The 20,735-nt window shown below is 67.6% G+C and overlaps 9 non-coding genes across 9 annotated transcripts; all 9 read right to left on the reverse strand.

Moving 5' to 3' along the window:
• Positions 1 to 669: 669 nt before the first annotated feature.
• On the reverse strand, positions 670 to 788 carry LOC141413420 (5S ribosomal RNA). The gene has a single exon (XR_012438212.1). It is a non-coding gene; the product is annotated as a 5S ribosomal RNA (ribosomal RNA).
• Positions 789 to 2,930: 2,142 nt separating this feature from the next.
• Positions 2,931 to 3,049, reverse strand: LOC141413012 (5S ribosomal RNA). Its single transcript, XR_012437854.1, has one exon. It is a non-coding gene; the product is annotated as a 5S ribosomal RNA (ribosomal RNA).
• A 2,150-nt stretch (positions 3,050 to 5,199) lies between these two features.
• LOC141413013 (5S ribosomal RNA) lies at positions 5,200 to 5,318 on the reverse strand. The gene has a single exon (XR_012437855.1). It is a non-coding gene; the product is annotated as a 5S ribosomal RNA (ribosomal RNA).
• Positions 5,319 to 7,466: 2,148 nt separating this feature from the next.
• On the reverse strand, positions 7,467 to 7,585 carry LOC141412550 (5S ribosomal RNA). The gene has a single exon (XR_012437392.1). It is a non-coding gene; the product is annotated as a 5S ribosomal RNA (ribosomal RNA).
• A 2,145-nt stretch (positions 7,586 to 9,730) lies between these two features.
• Positions 9,731 to 9,849, reverse strand: LOC141413421 (5S ribosomal RNA). Its single transcript, XR_012438213.1, has one exon. It is a non-coding gene; the product is annotated as a 5S ribosomal RNA (ribosomal RNA).
• Positions 9,850 to 11,989: 2,140 nt separating this feature from the next.
• Positions 11,990 to 12,108, reverse strand: LOC141412551 (5S ribosomal RNA). The gene has a single exon (XR_012437393.1). It is a non-coding gene; the product is annotated as a 5S ribosomal RNA (ribosomal RNA).
• A 2,142-nt stretch (positions 12,109 to 14,250) lies between these two features.
• LOC141413422 (5S ribosomal RNA) lies at positions 14,251 to 14,369 on the reverse strand. The gene has a single exon (XR_012438214.1). It is a non-coding gene; the product is annotated as a 5S ribosomal RNA (ribosomal RNA).
• Positions 14,370 to 16,513: 2,144 nt separating this feature from the next.
• Positions 16,514 to 16,632, reverse strand: LOC141412815 (5S ribosomal RNA). The gene has a single exon (XR_012437657.1). It is a non-coding gene; the product is annotated as a 5S ribosomal RNA (ribosomal RNA).
• Positions 16,633 to 18,774: 2,142 nt separating this feature from the next.
• On the reverse strand, positions 18,775 to 18,893 carry LOC141413524 (5S ribosomal RNA). The gene has a single exon (XR_012438315.1). It is a non-coding gene; the product is annotated as a 5S ribosomal RNA (ribosomal RNA).
• Between the last annotated feature and the right edge of the window lie 1,842 nt (positions 18,894 to 20,735).

Raw genomic sequence — 20,735 nt, forward strand, 5'->3', positions numbered from 1 at the left:
AGACCCGGAGGGTGGCACAGGCGACTGGGCGCCAGCGGCGGCCCTCCCTCCCTTTGAGCGGGACGGGGAGCTGCCGCTGGCATCCGGAGCTCTGGCGGCCTGCGCCCTCTGTCCCTGTGACCGCAGGCTCTGCCGTGGGAGGCGGGATCCCACGTAGAGGTCGCGCGCTGGCTGCCCTGTCTTGGGTTGAGCGACGGAGCGCGACGTGGAGCAGCACCCGACTGAGGCTCCCTGCTTCTCTGTCCCCTGGCGTCTTGCCCTGGACCCACTGCACCACCTTGTGGCGAGCCCAGGTGTGGCGCGTCCCGCTGTGGGGCCCGCTGGGGTGCAGGACCCACTTTCTCATGGCTTCCGCACGTCCCTCCCTGCCCGCCTGGAGGGCAGTTGGGGAGCGGTCCCCAACGTGGCCTGGGACCAACCTCGCTGGTGACCCGTGTCGCGGGCGCGCGCCCCAGGAGAGTGTGGGGAGGGGAGAGGATTCGGGGACGTAGCTGTGAGGATTCGGTGTGCGTGGGTCTGGCGGGTGGCCCGGACGGGGTCGGGGTCGTGGTCACGGTGCGTCGTTGTGGTGGTGGTGGTGGTGGTGGTGCTGGGGGTGGTGGTGGTGGTGGGGGGGGTGGTGGCGAAGTCCCCGAAGACAAAAGGAGCAGCGAGGGAGGGAGGAGCAAAAGCCTACAGCACCCGGTATTCCCAGGCGGTCTCCCATCCAAGTACTAACCAGGCCCGACCCTGCTTAGCTTCCGAGATCAGACGAGATCGGGCGCGTTCAGGGTGGTATGGCCGTAGACGCTAGCCGCCGCCTCCGGGAGCCCCAAGAGCCTGCCGAGGGCCCCGGCGTGCGTCTCCACGCTGCTCTCCTGGCACGGCTGGGAGTCCGGGTGGGGGCTGGCAGCCCGGGGCCAGCGGCCAGAGGCCCCGCGCGCCTGCTCGGGCAGCCGGTCTCGCCCAGGTGGCCGCTGGGTGGCTTTCTTCCCGAGGTGTCCTGCTGCCAGGACGAGGGTCAAGTTTTCTCGGGGGAAAATTTCTCAGTGCTCTCGGGCGCTTGTTCTTCTGGGAATGTCCACTGCTGTGGCCAAGGCGGGGGACGCACAGCTCGGGCCAGGGCAAGCAGCCGCCCTCCTCCGTCGCCTCCTGGAGCCGTATCCTTGGGTGGGTGCGTGGCTCCCAGCGGAGGTCTCGGGGACCCTTCCGGTCCTCTTCGTCCGGAAAGCGCCACTGCCCCTCCAGCCCATCAGGAAAACGGCAGCCGCGCCCTTCGCCGACCCGCTCCGCCCTCCTCCACACTCAGGGCCTGGGGCTGCGGGGCTGAATCGTGAGGCTTTCCAGCCCAGGACTTCACCTCTGGCCCCTTTCACACCCGGGATCTTGGGAAGAAGAAACAAAACCAAACACAGCCAAAGCCATCTCCTCCGACCCGGGGCCCCTCCACATCCCTTCCGATCCCGGGTTCCTGCCGGCCTCCCGGGGCGTTTCTCCCAGGCAGGCCTTCGCGGCCACTACACGGGGCTGAGCACTAGAGTCCTCGGGCGTCACGGGGCCCGCGGCCACGCCAAGCACGCACGACTCCCGGGTCTCGTCTGCTCCTGGGTGCCCTGGGCCTCTTCCCTGTGCCGCTGCTGGGTCTTGTGCCCCTGCTTGGCCTCCTTCAGACCCGGCCCCGTGCTACGCGGCCACGTGCTACAGGATCGTGCCAGCAGAACTGGCCCTGGCTGAGCCCCGTACCCACCCTCCTGCCATCCCTGGCCCTGCTAGCAAATGGCAGAGATCCTCTGGCCTCCGAGCCCAGACAAAAATCCTGATGCAGTTGGCCGAGGGGCCGCAAACCAAGGCTTCGCTTGTTCCCGCTCAGGCCCCAGCCATACCCTCTTGTCCTTCGGCTGCTCGTGTGTGGGGTGGGGGAGAGGAGGGTGCGTCCCCGTGCGTGCGTGCGTGGTCTGGGTGTCTCTGCGTGGTGTGTGTGTGTGTGTGTGTGTGTGTTAGATGCCGTGCCTGGTGTAGGTGGGGAAGAGCAAGCCCTCACGCACAGAGCCCCATCACACACTGGGGCCGGGCCGAGGGGGTCAATCTGCTCGGCCTGATTGCGTTGGGCATACATTGCAGAAGGTGGGTTTTCCAAGGCGGAGCAGAGGGTCCCGGCACCTGAGGTTGTCCACGGGGAGAATGTCTGTTGCACGGGGGCAAGCGGTCCCTTCCGTCGTGCCCAAGCCCATGTGACCCCGAAGGCCAGGTGGCCCCGGTCCTTGAGCTGACTGAGGAGTGCTTTGAGACCCGGAGGGTGGCACAGGCGACTGGGCGCCAGCGGCGGCCCTCCCTCCCTTTGAGCGGGACGGGGAGCTGCCGCTGGCATCCGGAGCTCTGGCGGCCTGCGCCCTCTGTCCCTGTGACCGCAGGCTCTGCCGTGGGAGGCGGGATCCCACGTAGAGGTCGCGCGCTGGCTGCCCTGTCTTGGGTTGAGCGACGGAGCGCGACGTGGAGCAGCACCCGACTGAGGCTCCCTGCTTCTCTGTCCCCTGGCGTCTTGCCCTGGACCCAGTGCACCACCTTGTGGCGAGCCCAGGTGTGGCGCGTCCCGCTGTGGGGCCCGCTGGGGTGCAGGACCCACTTTCTCATGGCTTCCGCACGTCCCTCCCCGCCCGCCTGGAGGGCAGTTGGGGAGCGGTCCCCAACGTGGCCTGGGACCAACCTCGCTGGTGACCCGTGTCGCGGGCGCGCGCCCCAGGAGAGTGTGGGGAGGGGAGAGGATTCGGGGACGTAGCTGTGAGGATTCGGTGTGCGTGGGTCTGGCGGGTGGCCCGGACGGGGTCGGGGTCGTGGTCACGGTGGGTCGTTGTGGTGGTGGTGGTGGTGGTGGTGCTGGGGGTGGTGGTGGTGGGGGTTGTGGTGGCGAAGTCCCCGAAGACAAAAGGAGCAGCGAGGGAGGGAGGAGCAAAAGCCTACAGCACCCGGTATTCCCAGGCGTTCTCCCATCCAAGTACTAACCAGGCCTGACCCTGCTTAGCTTCCGAGATCAGACGAGATCGGGCGCGTTCAGGGTGGTATAGCCGTAGACGCTAGCCGCCGCCTCCGGGAGCCCCAAGAGCCTGCCGAGGGCCCCGGCGTGCGTCTCCACGCTGCTCTCCTGGCACGGCTGGGAGTCCGGGTGGGGGCTGGCAGCCCGGGGCCAGCGGCCAGAGGCCCCGCGCGCCTGCTCGGGCAGCCGGACTCGCCCAGGTGGCCGCTGGGTGGCTTTCTTCCAGAGGTGTCCTGCTGCCAGGACGAGGGTCAAGTTTTCTCGGGGGAAAATTTCTCAGTGCTCTCGGGCGCTTGTTCTTCTGGGAATGTTCACTGCTGTGGCCAAGGCGGGGGACGCACAGCTCGGGCCAGGGCAAGCAGCCGCCCTCCTCCGTCGCCTCCTGGAGCCGTATCCTTGGGTGGGTGCGTGGCTCCCAGCGGAGGTCTCGGGGACCCTTCCGGTCCTCTTCGTCCGGAAAGCGACACTGCCCCTCCAGCAAATCAGGAAAACGGCAGCCGCGCCCTTCGCCGACCCGCTCCGCCCTCCTCCACACTCAGGGCCTGGGGCTGCGGGGCTGAATCGTGAGGCTTTCCAGCCCAGGACTTCACCTCTGGCCCCTTTCACACCTGGGATCTTGGGAAGAAGAAACAAAACCAAACACAGCCAAAGCCATCTCCTCCGACCCGGGGCCCCTCCACATCCCTTCCGATCCCGGGTTCCTGCCGGCCTCCCGGGGCGTTTCTCCCAGGCAGGCCTTCGCGGCCACTACACGGGGCTGAGCACTCGAGTCCTCGGGCGTCACGGGGCCCGCGGCCACGCCAAGCACGCACGACTCCCGGGTCTCGTCTGCTCCTGGGTGCCCTGGGCCTCTTCCCTGTGCCGCTGCTGGGTCTTGTGCCCCTGCTTGGCCTCCATCAGACCCGGCCCCGTGCTACGCGGCCACGTGCTACAGGATCGTGCCAGCAGAACTGGCCCTGGCTGAGCCCCGTACCCACCCTCCTGCCATCCCTGGCCCTGCTAGCAAATGGCAGAGATCCTCTGGCCTCCGAGCCCAGACAAAAATCCTGATGCAGTTGGCCGAGGGGCCGCAAACCAAGGCTTCGCTTGTTCCCGCTCAGGCCCCAGCCATACCCTCTTGTCCTTCGGCTGCTCGTGTGTGGGGTGGGGGAGAGGAGGGTGCGTCCCCGTGCGTGCGTGCGTGGTCTGGGTGTCTCTGTGTGGTGTGTGTGTGTGTGTGTGTGTGTGTGTGTGTGTTAGATGCCGTGCCTGGTGTAGGTGGGGAAGAGCAAGCCCTCACGCACAGAGCCCCATCACACACTGGGGCCGGGCCGAGGGGGTCAATCTGCTCGGCCTGATTGCGTTGGGCATACATTGCAGAAGGTGGGTTTTCCAAGGCGGAGCAGAGGGTCCCGGCACCTGAGGTTGTCCACGGGGAGAATGTCTGTTGCACGGGGGCAAGCGGTCCCTTCCGTCGTGCCCAAGCCCATGTGACCCCGAAGGCCAGGTGGCCCCGGTCCTTGAGCTGACTGAGGAGTGCTTTGAGACCCGGAGGGTGGCACAGGCGACTGGGCGCCAGCGGCGGCCCTCCCTCCCTTTGAGCGGGACGGGGAGCTGCCGCTGGCATCCGGAGCTCTGGCGGCCTGCGCCCTCTGTCCCTGTGACCGCAGGCTCTGCCGTGGGAGGCGGGATCCCACGTAGAGGTCGCGCGCTGGCTGCCCTGTCTTGGGTTGAGCGACGGAGCGCGACGTGGAGCAGCACCCGACTGAGGCTCCCTGCTTCTCTGTCCCCTGGGGTCTTGCCCTGGACCCAGTGCACCACCTTGTGGCGAGCCCAGGTGTGGCGCGTCCCGCTGTGGGGCCCGCTGGGGTGCAGGACCCACTTTCTCATGGCTTCCGCACGTCCCTCCCCGCCCGCCTGGAGGGCAGTTGGGGAGCGGTCCCCAACGTGGCCTGGGACCAACCTCGCTGGTGACCCGTGTCGCGGGCGCGCGCCCCAGGAGAGTGTGGGGAGGGGAGAGGATTCGGGGACGTAGCTGTGAGGATTCGGTGTGCGTGGGTCTGGCGGGTGGCCCGGACGGGGTCGGGGTCGTGGTCACGGTGGGTCGTTGTGGTGGTGGTGGTGGTGGTGGTGCTGGGGGTGGTGGTGGTGGGGGTTGTGGTGGCGAAGTCCCCGAAGACAAAAGGAGCAGCGAGGGAGGGAGGAGCAAAAGCCTACAGCACCCGGTATTCCCAGGCGTTCTCCCATCCAAGTACTAACCAGGCCTGACCCTGCTTAGCTTCCGAGATCAGACGAGATCGGGCGCGTTCAGGGTGGTATAGCCGTAGACGCTAGCCGCCGCCTCCGGGAGCCCCAAGAGCCTGCCGAGGGCCCCGGCGTGCGTCTCCACGCTGCTCTCCTGGCACGGCTGGGAGTCCGGGTGGGGGCTGGCAGCCCGGGGCCAGCGGCCAGAGGCCCCGCGCGCCTGCTCGGGCAGCCGGTCTCGCCCAGGTGGCCGCTGGGTGGCTTTCTTCCAGAGGTGTCCTGCTGCCAGGACGAGGGTCAAGTTTTCTCGGGGGAAAATTTCTCAGTGCTCTCGGGCGCTTGTTCTTCTGGGAATGTTCACTGCTGCGGCCAAGGCGGGGGACGCACAGCTCGGGCCAGGGCAAGCAGCCGCCCTCCTCCGTCGCCTCCTGGAGCCGTATCCTTGGGTGGGTGCGTGGCTCCCAGCGGAGGTCTCGGGGACCCTTCCGGTCCTCTTCGTCCGGAAAGCGACACTGCCCCTCCAGCAAATCAGGAAAACGGCAGCCGCGCCCTTCGCCGACCCGCTCCGCCCTCCTCCACACTCAGGGCCTGGGGCTGCGGGGCTGAATCGTGAGGCTTTCCAGCCCAGGACTTCACCTCTGGCCCCTTTCACACCTGGGATCTTGGGAAGAAGAAACAAAACCAAACACAGCCAAAGCCATCTCCTCCGACCCGGGGCCCCTCCACATCCCTTCCGATCCCGGGTTCCTGCCGGCCTCCCGGGGCGTTTCTCCCAGGCAGGCCTTCGCGGCCACTACACGGGGCTGAGCACTCGAGTCCTCGGGCGTCACGGGGCCCGCGGCCACGCCAAGCACGCACGACTCCCGGGTCTCGTCTGCTCCTGGGTGCCCTGGGCCTCTTCCCTGTGCCGCTGCTGGGTCTTGTGCCCCTGCTTGGCCTCCATCAGACCCGGCCCCGTGCTACGCGGCCACGTGCTACAGGATCGTGCCAGCAGAACTGGCCCTGGCTGAGCCCCGTACCCACCCTCCTGCCATCCCTGGCCCTGCTAGCAAATGGCAGAGATCCTCTGGCCTCCGAGCCCAGACAAAAATCCTGATGCAGTTGGCCGAGGGGCCGCAAACCAAGGCTTCGCTTGTACCCGCTCAGGCCCCAGCCATACCCTCTTGTCCTTCGGCTGCTCGTGTGTGGGGTGGGGGAGAGGAGGGTGCGTCCCCGTGCGTGCGTGCGTGGTCTGGGTGTCTCTGTGTGGTGTGTGTGTGTGTGTGTGTGTGTGTGTGTGTGTTAGATGCCGTGCCTGGTGTAGGTGGGGAAGAGCAAGCCCTCACGCACAGAGCCCCATCACACACTGGGGCCGGGCCGAGGGGGTAAATCTGCTCGGCCTGATTGCGTTGGGCATACATTGCAGAAGGTGGGTTTTCCAAGGCGGAGCAGAGGGTCCCGGCACCTGAGGTTGTCCACGGGGAGAATGTCTGTTCCACGAGGGCAAGCGGTCCCTTCCGTCGTGCCCAAGCCCATGTGACCCCGAAGGCCAGGTGGCCCCGGTCCTTGAGCTGACTGAGGAGTGCTTTGAGACCCGGAGGGTGGCACAGGCGACTGGGCGCCAGCGGCGGCCCTCCCTCCCTTTGAGCGGGACGGGGAGCTGCCGCTGGCATCCGGAGCTCTGGCGGCCTGCGCCCTCTGTCCCTGTGACCGCAGGCTCTGCCGTGGGAGGCGGGATCCCACGTAGAGGTCGCGCGCTGGCTGCCCTGTCTTGGGTTGAGCGACGGAGCGCGACGTGGAGCAGCACCCGACTGAGGCTCCCTGCTTCTCTGTCCCCTGGCGTCTTGCCCTGGACCCAGTGCACCACCTTGTGGCGAGCCCAGGTGTGACGCGTCCCGCTGTGGGGCCCGCTGGGGTGCAGGACCCACTTTCTCATGGCTTCCGCACGTCCCTCCCCGCCCGCCTGGAGGGCAGTTGGGGAGCGGTCCCCAACGTGGCCTGGGACCAACCTCGCTGGTGACCCGTGTCGCGGGCGCGCGCCCCAGGAGAGTGTGGGGAGGGGAGAGGATTCGGGGACGTAGCTGTGAGGATTCGGTGTGCGTGGGTCTGGCGGGTGGCCCGGACGGGGTCGGGGTCGTGGTCATGGTGGGTCGTTGTGGTGGTGGTGGTGGTGGTGCTGGGGGTGGTGGTGGTGGGGGGGGGTGGTGGCGAAGTCCCCGAAGACAAAAGGAGCAGCGAGGGAGGGAGGAGCAAAAGCCTACAGCACCCGGTATTCCCAGGCGGTCTCCCATCCAAGTACTAACCAAGCCCGACCCTGCTTAGCTTCCGAGATCAGACGAGATCGGGCGCGTTCAGGGTGGTATGGCCGTAGACGCTAGCCGCCGCCTCCGGGAGCCCCAAGAGCCGGCCGAGGGCCCCGGCGTGCGTCTCCACGCTGCTCTCCTGGCACGGCTGGGAGTCCGGGTGGGGGCTGGCAGCCCGGGGCCAGCGGCCAGAGGCCCCGCGCGCCTGCTCGGGCAGCCGGTCTCGCCCAGGTGGCCGCTGGGTGGCTTTCTTCCCGAGGTGTCCTGCTGCCAGGACGAGGGTCAAGTTTTCTCGGGGGAAAATTTCTCAGTGCTCTCGGGCGCTTGTTCTTCTGGGAATGTCCACTGCTGTGGCCAAGGCAGGGGACGCACAGCTCGGGCCAGGGCAAGCAGCCGCCCTCCTCCGTCGCCTCCTGGAGCCGTATCCTTGGGTGGGTGCGTGGCTCCCAGCGGAGGTCTCGGGGACCCTTCCGGTCCTCTTCGTCCGGAAAGCGCCACTGCCCCTCCAGCCCATCAGGAAAACGGCAGCCGCGCCCTTCGCCGACCCGCTCCGCCCTCCTCCACACTCAGGGCCTGGGGCTGCGGGGCTGAATCGTGAGGCTTTCCAGCCCAGGACTTCACCTCTGGCCCCTTTCACACCCGGGATCTTGGGAAGAAGAAACAAAACCAAACACAGCCAAAGCCATCTCCTCCGACCCGGGGCCCCTCCACATCCCTTCCGATCCCGGGTTCCTGCCGGCCTCCCGGGGCGTTTCTCCCAGGCAGGCCTTCGCGGCCACTACACGGGGCTGAGCACTCGAGTCCTCGGGCGTCACGGGGCCCGCGGCCACGCCAAGCACGCACGACTCCCGGGTCTCGTCTGCTCCTGGGTGCCCTGGGCCTCTTCCCTGTGCCGCTGCTGGGTCTTGTGCCCCTGCTTGGCCTCCTTCAGACCCGGCCCCGTGCTACGCGGCCACGTGCTACAGGATCGTGCCAGCAGAACTGGCCCTGGCTGAGCCCCGTACCCACCCTCCTGCCATCCCTGGCCCTGCTAGCAAATGGCAGAGATCCTCTGGCCTCCGAGCCCAGACAAAAATCCTGATGCAGTTGGCCGAGGGGCCGCAAACCAAGGCTTCGCTTGTTCCCGCTCAGGCCCCAGCCATACCCTCTTGTCCTTCGGCTGCTCGTGTGTGGGGTGGGGGAGAGGAGGGTGCGTCCCCGTGCGTGCGTGCGTGGTCTGGGTGTCTCTGCGTGGTGTGTGTGTGTGTGTGTGTGTGTGTTAGATGCCGTGCCTGGTGTAGGTGGGGAAGAGCAAGCCCTCACGCACAGAGCCCCATCACACACTGGGGCCGGGCCGAGGGGGTCAATCTGCTCGGCCTGATTGCGTTGGGCATACATTGCAGAAGGTGGGTTTTCCAAGGCGGAGCAGAGGGTCCCGGCACCTGAGGTTGTCCACGGGGAGAATGTCTGTTGCACGGGGGCAAGCGGTCCCTTCCGTCGTGCCCAAGCCCATGTGACCCCGAAGGCCAGGTGGCCCCAGTCCTTGAGCTGACTGAGGAGTGCTTTGAGACCCGGAGGGTGGCACAGGCGACTGGGCGCCAGCGGCGGCCCTCCCTCCCTTTGAGCGGGACGGGGAGCTGCCGCTGGCATCCGGAGCTCTGGCGGCCTGCGCCCTCTGTCCCTGTGACCGAAGGCTCTGCCGTGGGAGGCGGGATCCCACGTAGAGGTCGCGCGCTGGCTGCCCTGTCTTGGGTTGAGCGACGGAGCGCGACGTGGAGCAGCACCCGACTGAGGCTCCCTACTTCTCTGTCCCCTGGCGTCTTGCCCTGGACCCAGTGCACCACCTTGTGGCGAGCCCAGGTGTGGCGCGTCCCGCTGTGGGGCCCGCTGGGGTGCAGGACCCACTTTCTCATGGCTTCCGCACGTCCCTCCCCGCCCGCCTGGAGGGCAGTTGGGGAGCGGTCCCCAACGTGGCCTGGGACCAACCTCGCTGGTGACCCGTGTCGCGGGCGTGCGCCCCAGTAGAGTGTGGGGAGGGGAGAGGATTCGGGGACGTAGCTGTGAGGATTCGGTGTGCGTGGGTCTGGCGGGTGGCCCGGACGGGGTCGGGGTCGTGGTCACGGTGGGTCGTTGTGGTGGTGGTGGTGGTGGTGGTGCTGGGGGTGGTGGTGGTGGTGGGGGGGGTGGTGGCGAAGTCCCCGAAGACAAAAGGAGCAGCGAGGGAGGGAGGAGCAAAAGCCTACAGCACCCGGTATTCCCAGGCGGTCTCCCATCCAAGTACTAACCAGGCCCGACCCTGCTTAGCTTCCGAGATCAGACGAGATCGGGCGCGTTCAGGGTGGTATGGCCGTAGACGCTAGCCGCCGCCTCCGGGAGCCCCAAGAGCCTGCCGAGGGCCCCGGCGTGCGTCTCCACGCTGCTCTCCTGGCACGGCTGGGAGTCCGGGTGGGGGCTGGCAGCCCGGGGCCAGCTGCCAGAGGCCCCGCGCGCCTGCTCGGGCAGCCGGTCTCGCCCAGGTGGCCGCTGGGTGGCTTTCTTCCCGAGGTGTCCTGCTGCCAGGACGAGGGTCAAGTTTTCTCGGGGGAAAATTTCTCAGTGCTCTCGGGCGCTTGTTCTTCTGGGAATGTCCACTGCTGTGGCCAAGGCGGGGGACGCACAGCTCGGGCCAGGACAAGCAGCCGCCCTCCTCCGTCGCCTCCTGGAGCCGTATCCTTGGGTGGGTGCGTGGCTCCCAGCGGAGGTCTCGGGGACCCTTCCGGCCCTCTTCGTCCGGAAAGCGCCACTGCCCCTCCAGCCCATCAGGAAAACGGCAGCCGCGCCCTTCGCCGACCCGCTCCGCCCTCCTCCACACTCAGGGCCTGGGGCTGCGGGGCTGAATCGTGAGGCTTTCCAGCCCAGGACTTCACCTCTGGCCCCTTTCACACCCGGGATCTTGGGAAGAAGAAACAAAACCAAACACAGCCAAAGCCATCTCCTCCGACCCGGGGCCCCTCCACATCCCTTCCGATCCCGGGTTCCTGCCGGCCTCCCGGGGCGTTTCTCCCAGGCAGGCCTTCGCGGCCACTACACGGGGCTGAGCACTCGAGTCCTCGGGCGTCACGGGGCCCGCGGCCACGCCAAGCACGCACGACTCCCGGGTCTCGTCTGCTCCTGGGTGCCCTGGGCCTCTTCCCTGTGCCGCTGCTGGGTCTTGTGCCCCTGCTTGGCCTCCTTCAGACCCGGCCCCGTGCTACGCGGCCACGTGCTACAGGATCGTGCCAGCAGAACTGGCCCTGGCTGAGCCCCGTACCCACCCTCCTGCCATCCCTGGCCCTGCTAGCAAATGGCAGAGATCCTCTGGCCTCCGAGCCCAGACAAAAATCCTGATGCAGTTGGCCGAGGGGCCGCAAACCAAGGCTTCGCTTGTTCCCGCTCAGGCCCCAGCCATACCCTCTTGTCCTTCGGCTGCTCGTGTGTGGGGTGGGGGAGAGGAGGGTGCGTCCCCGTGCGTGCGTGCGTGGTCTGGGTGTCTCTGCGTGGTGTGTGTGTGTGTGTGTGTGTGTGTTAGATGCCGTGCCTGGTGTAGGTGGGGAAGAGCAAGCCCTCACGCACAGAGCCCCATCACACACTGGGGCCGGGCCGAGGGGGTCAATCTGCTCGGCCTGATTGCGTTGGGCATACATTGCAGAAGGTGGGTTTTCCAAGGCGGAGCAGAGGGTCCCGGCACCTGAGGTTGTCCACGGGGAGAATGTCTGTTCCACGGGGGCAAGCGGTCCCTTCCGTCGTGCCCAAGCCCATGTGACCCCGAAGGCCAGGTGGCCCCGGTCCTTGAGCTGACTGAGGAGTGCTTTGAGACCCGGAGGGTGGCACAGGCGACTGGGCGCCAGCGGCGGCCCTCCCTCCCTTTGAGCGGGACGGGGAGCTGCCGCTGGCATCCGGAGCTCTGGCGGCCTGCGCCCTCTGTCCCTGTGACCGCAGGCTCTGCCGTGGGAGGCGGGATCCCACGTAGAGGTCGCGCGCTGGCTGCCCTGTCTTGGGTTGAGCGACGGAGCGCGACGTGGAGCAGCACCCGACTGAGGCTCCCTGCTTCTCTGTCCCCTGGCGTCTTGCCCTGGACCCAGTGCACCACCTTGTGGCGAGCCCAGGTGTGGCGCGTCCCGCTGTGGGGCCCGCTGGGGTGCAGGACCCACTTTCTCATGGCTTCCGCACGTCCCTCCCCGCCCGCCTGGAGGGCAGTTGGGGAGCGGTCCCCAACGTGGCCTGGGACCAACCTCGCTGGTGACCCGTGTCGCGGGCGCGCGCCCCAGGAGAGTGTGGGGAGGGGAGAGGATTCGGGGACGTAGCTGTGAGGATTCGGTGTGCGTGGGTCTGGCGGGTGGCCCGGACGGGGTCGGGGTCGTGGTCACGGTGGGTCGTTGTGGTGGTGGTGGTGGTGGTGCTGGGGGTGGTGGTGGTGGGGGGGGGTGGTGGCGAAGTCCCCGAAGACAAAAGGAGCAGCGAGGGAGGGAGGAGCAAAAGCCTACAGCACCCGGTATTCCCAGGCGGTCTCCCATCCAAGTACTAACCAAGCCCGACCCTGCTTAGCTTCCGAGATCAGACGAGATCGGGCGCGTTCAGGGTGGTATGGCCGTAGACGCTAGCCGCCGCCTCCGGGAGCCCCAAGAGCCTGCCGAGGGCCCCGGCGTGCGTCTCCACGCTGCTCTCCTGGCACGGCTGGGAGTCCGGGTGGGGGCTGGCAGCCCGGGGCCAGCGGCCAGAGGCCCCGCGCGCCTGCTCGGGCAGCCGGTCTCGCCCAGGTGGCCGCTGGGTGGCTTTCTTCCCGAGGTGTCCTGCTGCCAGGACGAGGGTCAAGTTTTCTCGGGGGAAAATTTCTCAGTGCTCTCGGGCGCTTGTTCTTCTGGGAATGTCCACTGCTGTGGCCAAGGCGGGGGACGCACAGCTCGGGCCAGGGCAAGCAGCCGCCCTCCTCCGTCGCCTCCTGGAGCCGTATCCTTGGGTGGGTGCGTGGCTCCCAGCGGAGGTCTCGGGGACCCTTCCGGTCCTCTTCGTCCGGAAAGCGCCACTGCCCCTCCAGCCCATCAGGAAAACGGCAGCCGCGCCCTTCGCCGACCCGCTCCGCCCTCCTCCACACTCAGGGCCTGGGGCTGCGGGGCTGAATCGTGAGGCTTTCCAGCCCAGGACTTCACCTCTGGCCCCTTTCACACCCGGGATCTTGGGAAGAAGAAACAAAACCAAACACAGCCAAAGCCATCTCCTCCGACCCGGGGCCCCTCCACATCCCTTCCGATCCCGGGTTCCTGCCGGCCTCCCGGGGCGTTTCTCCCAGGCAGGCCTTCGCGGCCACTACACGGGGCTGAGCACTCGAGTCCTCGGGCGTCACGGGGCCCGCGGCCACGCCAAGCACGCACGACTCCCGGGTCTCGTCTGCTCCTGGGTGCCCTGGGCCTCCTCCCTGTGCCGCTGCTGGGTCTTGTGCCCCTGCTTGGCCTCCATCAGACCCGGCCCCGTGCTACGCGGCCACGTGCTACAGGATCGTGCCAGCAGAACTGGCCCTGGCTGAGCCCCGTACCCACCCTCCTGCCATCCCTGGCCCTGCTAGCAAATGGCAGAGATCCTCTGGCCTCCGAGCCCAGACAAAAATCCTGATGCAGTTGGCCGAGGGGCCGCAAACCAAGGCTTCGCTTGTTCCCGCTCAGGCCCCAGCCATACCCTCTTGTCCTTCGGCTGCTCGTGTGTGGGGTGGGGGAGAGGAGGGTGCGTCCCCGTGCGTGCGTGCGTGGTCTGGGTGTCTCTGCGTGGTGTGTGTGTGTGTGTGTGTGTGTGTTAGATGCCGTGCCTGGTGTAGGTGGGGAAGAGCAAGCCCTCACGCACAGAGCCCCATCACACACTGGGGCCGGGCCGAGGGGGTCAATCTGCTCGGCCTGATTGCGTTGGGCATACATTGCAGAAGGTGGGTTTTCCAAGGCGGAGCAGAGGGTCCCGGCACCTGAGGTTGTCCACGGGGAGAATGTCTGTTCCACGGGGGCAAGCGGTCCCTTCCGTCGTGCCCAAGCCCATGTGACCCCGAAGGCCAGGTGGCCCCGGTCCTTGAGCTGACTGAGGAGTGCTTTGAGACCCGGAGGGTGGCACAGGCGACTGGGCGCCAGCGGCGGCCCTCCCTCCCTTTGAGCGGGACGGGGAGCTGCCGCTGGCATCCGGAGCTCTGGCGGCCTGCGCCCTCTGTCCCTGTGACCGCAGGCTCTGCCGTGGGAGGCGGGATCCCACGTAGAGGTCGCGCGTTGGCTGCCCTGTCTTGGGTTGAGCGACGGAGCGCGACGTGGAGCAGCACCCGACTGAGGCTCCCTGCTTCTCTGTCCCCTGGCGTCTTGCCCTGGACCCAGTGCACCACCTTGTGGCGAGCCCAGGTGTGGCGCGTCCCGCTGTGGGGCCCGCTGGGGTGCAGGACCCACTTTCTCATGGCTTCCGCACGTCCCTCCCCGCCCGCCTGGAGGGCAGTTGGGGAGCGGTCCCCAACGTGGCCTGGGACCAACCTCGCTGGTGACCCGTGTCGCGGGCGCGCGCCCCAGGAGAGTGTGGGGAGGGGAGAGGATTCGGGGACGTAGCTGTGAGGATTCGGTGTGCGTGGGTCTGGCGGGTGGCCCGGACGGGGTCGGGGTCGTGGTCACGGTGGGTCGTTGTGGTGGTGGTGGTGGTGGTGGTGCTGGGGGTGGTGGTGGGGGGGGGGGTGGTGGCGAAGTCCCCGAAGACAAAAGGAGCAGCGAGGGAGGGAGGAGCAAAAGCCTACAGCACCCGGTATTCCCAGGCGGTCTCCCATCCAAGTACTAACCAGGCCCGACCCTGCTTAGCTTCCGAGATCAGACGAGATCGGGCGCGTTCAGGGTGGTATGGCCGTAGACACTAGCCGCCGCCTCCGGGAGCCCCAAGAGCCTGCCGAGGGCCCCGGCGTGCGTCTCCACGCTGCTCTCCTGGCACGGCTGGGAGTCCGGGTGGGGGCTGGCAGCCCGGGGCCAGCGGCCAGAGGCCCCGCGCGCCTGCTCGGGCAGCCGGTCTCGCCCAGGTGGCCGCTGGGTGGCTTTCTTCCCGAGGTGTCCTGCTGCCAGGACGAGGGTCAAGTTTTCTCGGGGGAAAATTTCTCAGTGCTCTCGGGCGCTTGTTCTTCTGGGAATGTCCACTGCTGTGGCCAAGGCGGGGGACGCACAGCTCGGGCCAGGGCAAGCAGCCGCCCTCCTCCGTCGCCTCCTGGAGCCGTATCCTTGGGTGGGTGCGTGGCTCCCAGCGGAGGTCTCGGGGACCCTTCCGGTCCTCTTCGTCCGGAAAGCGCCACTGCCCGTCCAGCCCATCAGGAAAACGGCAGCCGCGCCCTTCGCCGACCCGCTCTGCCCTCCTCCACACTCAGGGCCTGGGGCTGCGGGGCTGAATCGTGAGGCTTTCCAGCCCAGGACTTCACCTCTGGCCCCTTTCACACCCGGGATCTTGGGAAGAAGAAACAACCAAACACAGCCAAAGCCATGTCCTCCGACCCGGGGCCCCTCCACATCCCTTCCGATCCCGGGTTCCTGCCGGCCTCCCGGGGCGTTTCTCCCAGGCAGGCCTTCGCGGCCACTACACGGGGCTGAGCACTCGAGTCCTCGGGCGTCACGGGGCCCGCGGCCACGCCAAGCACGCACGACTCCCGGGTCTCGTCTGCTCCTGGGTGCCCTGGGCCTCTTCCCTGTGCCGCTGCTGGGTCTTGTGCCCCTGCTTGGCCTCCATCAGACCCGGCCCCGTGCTACGCGGCCACGTGCTACAGGATCGTGCCAGCAGAACTCTCCCTGGCTGAGCCCCGTACCCACCCTCCTGCCATCCCTGGCCCTGCTAGCAAATTTCAGAGATCCTCTGGCCTCCGAGCCCAGACAAAAATCCTGATGCAGATGGCCGAGGGGCCGCAAACCAAGGCTTCGCTTGTTCCCGCTCAGGCCCCAGCCATACCCTCTTGTCCTTCGGCTGCTCATGTGTGGGGTGGGGGAGAGGAGGGTGCGTCCCCGTGCGTGCGTGCGTGGTCTGGGTGTCTCTGTGTGGTGTGTGTGTGTGTGTGTGTGTGTGTGTGTTAGATGCCGTGCCTGGTGTAGGTGGGGAAGAGCAAGCCCTCACGCACAGAGCCCCATCACACACTGGGGCCGGGCCGAGGGGGTCAATCTGCTCGGCCTGATTGCGTTGGGCATACATTGCAGAAGGTGGGTTTTCCAAGGCGGAGCAGAGGGTCCCGGCACCTGAGGTTGTCCACGGGGAGAATGTCTGTTCCACGGGGGCAAGCGGTCCCTTCCGTCATGCCCAAGCCCATGTGACCCCGAAGGCCAGGTGGCCCCGGTCCTTGAGCTGACTGAGGAGTGCTTTGAGACCCGGAGGGTGGCACAGGCGACTGGGCGCCAGCGGCGGCCCTCCCTCCCTTTGAGCGGGACGGGGAGCTGCCGCTGGCATCCGGAGCTCTGGCGGCCTGCGCCCTCTGTCCCTGTGACCGCAGGCTCTCCGTGGGAGGCGGGATCCCACGTAGAGGTCACACGCTGGCTGCCCTGTCTTGGGTTGAGCGACGGAGCGCGACGTGGAGCAGCACCCGACTGAGGCTCCCTGCTTCTCTGTCCCCTGGCGTCTTGCCCTGGACCCAGTGCACCACCTTGTGGCGAGCCCAGGTGTGGCACGTCCCGCTGTGGGGCCCGCTGGGGTGCAGGACCCACTTTCTCATGGCTTCCGCACGTCCCTCCCCGCCCGCCTGGAGGGCAGTTGGGGAGCGGTCCCCAACGTGGCCTGGGACCAACCTCGCTGGTGACCCGGGTCGCGGGCGCGCGCCCCAGGAGAGTGTGGGGAGGGGAGAGTATTCGGGGACGTAGCTGTGAGGATTCGGTGTGCGTGGGTCTGGAGGGTGGCCCGGACGGGGTCGGGGTCGTGGTCACGGTGGGTCGTTGTGGTGGTGGTGGTGGTGGTGGTGCTGGGGGTGGTGGTGGTGGGGGGGGGTGGTGGCGAAGTCCCCGAAGACAAAAGGAGCAGCGAGGGAGGGAGGAGCAAAAGCCTACAGCACCCGGTATTCCCAGGCGTTCTCCCATCCAAGTACTAACCAGGCCCGACCCTGCTTAGCTTCCGAGATCAGACGAGATCGGGCGCGTTCAGGGTGGTATGGCCGTAGACGCTAGCCGCCGCCTCCGGGAGCCCCAAGAGCCTGCCGAGGGCCCCGGCGTGCGTCTCCACGCTGCTCTCCTGGCACGGCTGGGAGTCCGGGTGGGGGCTGGCAGCCCGGGGCCAGCGGCCAGAGGCCCCGCGCGCCTGCTCGGGCAGCCGGTCTCGCCCAGGTGGCCGCTGGGTGGCTTTCTTCCCGAGGTGTCCTGCTGCCAGGACGAGGGTCAAGTTTTCTCGGGGGAAAATTTCTCAGTGCTCTCGGGCGCTTGTTCTTCTGGGAATGTCCACTGCTGTGGCCAAGGCGGGGGACGCACAGCTCGGGCCAGGGCAAGCAGCCGCCCTCCTCCGTCGCCTCCTGGAGCCGTATCCTTGGGTGGGTGCGTGGCTCCCAGCGGAGGTCTCGGGGACCCTTCCGGTCCTCTTCGTCCGGAAAGCGCCACTGCCCCTCCAGCCCATCAGGAAAACGGCAGCCGCGCCCTTCGCCGACCCGCTCCGCCCTCCTCCACACTCAGGGCCTGGGGCTGCGGGGCTGAATCGTGAGGCTTTCCAGCCCAGGACTTCACCTCTGGCCCCTTTCACACCTGGGATCTTGGGAAGAAGAAACAAAACCAAACACAGCCAAAGCCATCTCCTCCGACCCGGGGCCCCTCCACATCCCTTCCGATCCCGGGTTCCTGCCGGCCTCCCGGGGCGTTTCTCCCAGGCAGGCCTTCGCGGCCACTACACGGGGCTGAGCACTCGAGTCCTCGGGCGTCACGGGGCCCGCGGCCACGCCAAGCACGCACGACTCCCGGGTCTCGTCTGCTCCTGGGTGCCCTGGGCCTCTTCCCTGTGCCGCTGCTGGGTCTTGTGCCCCTGCTTGGCCTCCATCAGACCCGGCCCCGTGCTACGCAGCCACGTGCTACAGGATCGTGCCAGCAGAACTGGCCCTGGCTGAGCCCCGTACCCACCCTCCTGCCATCCCTGGCCCTGCTAGCAAATGGCAGAGATCCTCTGGCCTCCGAGCCCAGACAAAAATCCTGATGCAGATGGCCGAGGGGCCGCAAACCAAGGCTTCGCTTGTTCCCGCTCAGGCCCCAGCCATACCCTCTTGTCCTTCGGCTGCTCGTGTGTGGGGTGGGGGAGAGGAGGGTGCGTCCCCGTGCGTGCGTGCGTGGTCTGGGTGTCTCTGCGTGGTGTGTGTGTGTGTGTGTGTGTGTGTTAGATGCCGTGCCTGGTGTAGGTGGGGAAGAGCAAGCCCTCACGCACAGAGCCCCATCACACACTGGGGCCGGGCCGAGGGGGTCAATCTGCTCGGCCTGATTGCGTTGGGCATACATTGCAGAAGGTGGGTTTTCCAAGGCGGAGCAGAGGGTCCCGGCACCTGAGGTTGTCCACGGGGAGAATGTCTGTTGCACGGGGGCAAGCGGTCCCTTCCGTCGTGCCCAAGCCCATGTGACCCCGAAGGCCAGGTGGCCCCGGTCCTTGAGCTGACTGAGGAGTGCTTTGAGACCCGGAGGGTGGCACAGGCGACTGTGCGCCAGCGGCGGCCCTCCCTCCCTTTGAGCGGGACGGGGAGCTGCCGCTGGCATCCGGAGCTGTGGCGGCCTGCCCCCTCTGTCCCTGTGACCGCAGGCTCTGCCGTGGGAGGCGGGATCCCACGTAGAGGTCGCGCGCTGGCTGCCCTGTCTTGGGTTGAGCGACGGAGCGCGACGTGGAGCAGCACCCGACTGAGGCTCCCTGCTTCTCTGTCCCCTGGCGTCTTGCCCTGGACCCAGTGCACCACCTTGTGGCGAGCCCAGGTGTGGCGCGTCCCGCTGTGGGGCCCGCTGGGGTGCAGGACCCACTTTCTCATGGCTTCCGCACGTCCCTCCCCGCCCGCCTGGAGGGCAGTTGGGGAGCGGTCCCCAACGTGGCCTGGGACCAACCTCGCTGGTGACCCGTGTCGCGGGCGTGCGCCCCAGGAGAGTGTGGGGAGGGGAGAGGATTCGGGGACGTAGCTGTGAGGATTCGGTGTGCGTGGGTCTGGCGGGTGGCCCGGACGGGGTCGGGGTCGTGGTCACGGTGGGTCGTTGTGGTGGTGGTGGTGGTGGTGGTGCTGGGGGTGGTGGTGGTGGGGGGGGTGGTGGCGAAGTCCCCGAAGACAAAAGGAGCAGCGAGGGAGGGAGGAGCAAAAGCCTACAGCACCCGGTATTCCCAGGTGGTCTCCCATCCAAGTACTAACCAGGCCCGACCCTGCTTAGCTTCCGAGATCAGACGAGATCGGGCGCGTTCAGGGTGGTATGGCCGTAGACACTAGCCGCCGCCTCCGGGAGCCCCAAGAGCCTGCCGAGGGCCCCGGCGTGCGTCTCCACGCTGCTCTCCTGGCACGGCTGGGAGTCCGGGTGGGGGCTGGCAGCCCGGGGCCAGCGGCCAGAGGCCCCGCGAGCCTGCTCGGGCAGCCGGTCTCGCCCAGGTGGCCGCTGGGTGGCTTTCTTCCCGAGGTGTCCTGCTGCCAGGACGAGGGTCAAGTTTTCTCGGGGGAAAATTTCTCAGTGCTCTCGGGCGCTTGTTCTTCTGGGAATGTCCACTGCTGTGGCCAAGGCGGGGGACGCACAGCTCGGGCCAGGGCAAGCAGCCGCCCTCCTCCGTCGCCTCCTGGAGCCGTATCCTTGGGTGGGTGCGTGGCTCCCAGCGGAGGTCTCGGGGACCCTTCCGGTCCTCTTCGTCCGGAAAGCGCCACTGCCCCTCCAGCCCATCAGGAAAACGGCAGCCGCGCCCTTCGCCGACCCGCTCTGCCCTCCTCCACACTCAGGGCCTGGGGCTGCGGGGCTGAATCGTGAGGCTTTCCAGCCCAGGACTTCACCTCTGGCCCCTTTCACACCCGGGATATTGGGAAGAAGAAACAAAACCAAACACAGCCAAAGCCATGTCCTCCGACCCGGGGCCCCTCCACATCCCTTCCGATCCCGGGTTCCTGCCGGCCTCCCGGGGCGTTTCTCCCAGGCAGGCCTTCGCGGCCACTACACGGGGCTGAGCACTCGAGTCCTCGGGCGTCACGGGGCCCGCGGCCACGCCAAGCACGCACGACTCCCGGGTCTCGTCTGCTCCTGGGTGCCCTGGGCCTCTTCCCTGTGCCGCTGCTGGGTCTTGTGCCCCTGCTTGGCCTCCATCAGACCCGGCCCCGTGCTACGCGGCCACGTGCTACAGGATCGTGCCAGCAGAACTCTCCCTGGCTGAGCCCCGTACCCACCCTCCTGCCATCCCTGGCCCTGCTAGCAAATTTCAGAGATCCTCTGGCCTCCGAGCCCAGACAAAAATCCTGATGCAGATGGCCGAGGGGCCGCAAACCAAGGCTTCGCTTGTTCCCGCTCAGGCCCCAGCCATACCCTCTTGTCCTTCGGCTGCTCGTGTGTGGGGTGGGGGAGAGGAGGGTGCGTCCCCGTGCGTGCGTGCGTGGTCTGGGTGTCTCTGTGTGGTGTGTGTGTGTGTGTGTGTGTGTGTGTGTTAGATGCCGTGCCTGGTGTAGGTGGGGAAGAGCAAGCCCTCACGCACAGAGCCCCATCACACACTGGGGCCGGGCCGAGGGGGTCAATCTGCTCGGCCTGATTGCGTTGGGCATACATTGCAGAAGGTGGGTTTTCCAAGGCGGAGCAGAGGGTCCCGGCACCTGAGGTTGTCCACGGGGAGAATGTCTGTTCCACGGGGGCAAGCGGTCCCTTCCGTCATGCCCAAGCCCATGTGACCCCGAAGGCCAGGTGGCCCCGGTCCTTGAGCTGACTGAGGAGTGCTTTGAGACCCGGAGGGTGGCACAGGCGACTGGGCGCCAGCGGCGGCCCTCCCTCCCTTTGAGCGGGACGGGGAGCTGCCGCTGGCATCCGGAGCTCTGGCGGCCTGCGCCCTCTGTCCCTGTGACCGCAGGCTCTCCGTGGGAGGCGGGATCCCACGTAGAGGTCGCACGCTGGCTGCCCTGTCTTGGGTTGAGCGACGGAGCGCGACGTGGAGCAGCACCCGACTGAGGCTCCCTGCTTCTCTGTCCCCTGGCGTCTTGCCCTGGACCCAGTGCACCACCTTGTGGCGAGCCCAGGTGTGGCACGTCCCGCTGTGGGGCCCGCTGGGGTGCAGGACCCACTTTCTCATGGCTTCCGCACGTCCCT

Source organism: Castor canadensis, chromosome 10, assembly GCF_047511655.1.
Source record: "Castor canadensis chromosome 10, mCasCan1.hap1v2, whole genome shotgun sequence".
Lineage (NCBI taxonomy): Eukaryota > Metazoa > Chordata > Mammalia > Rodentia > Castoridae > Castor > Castor canadensis.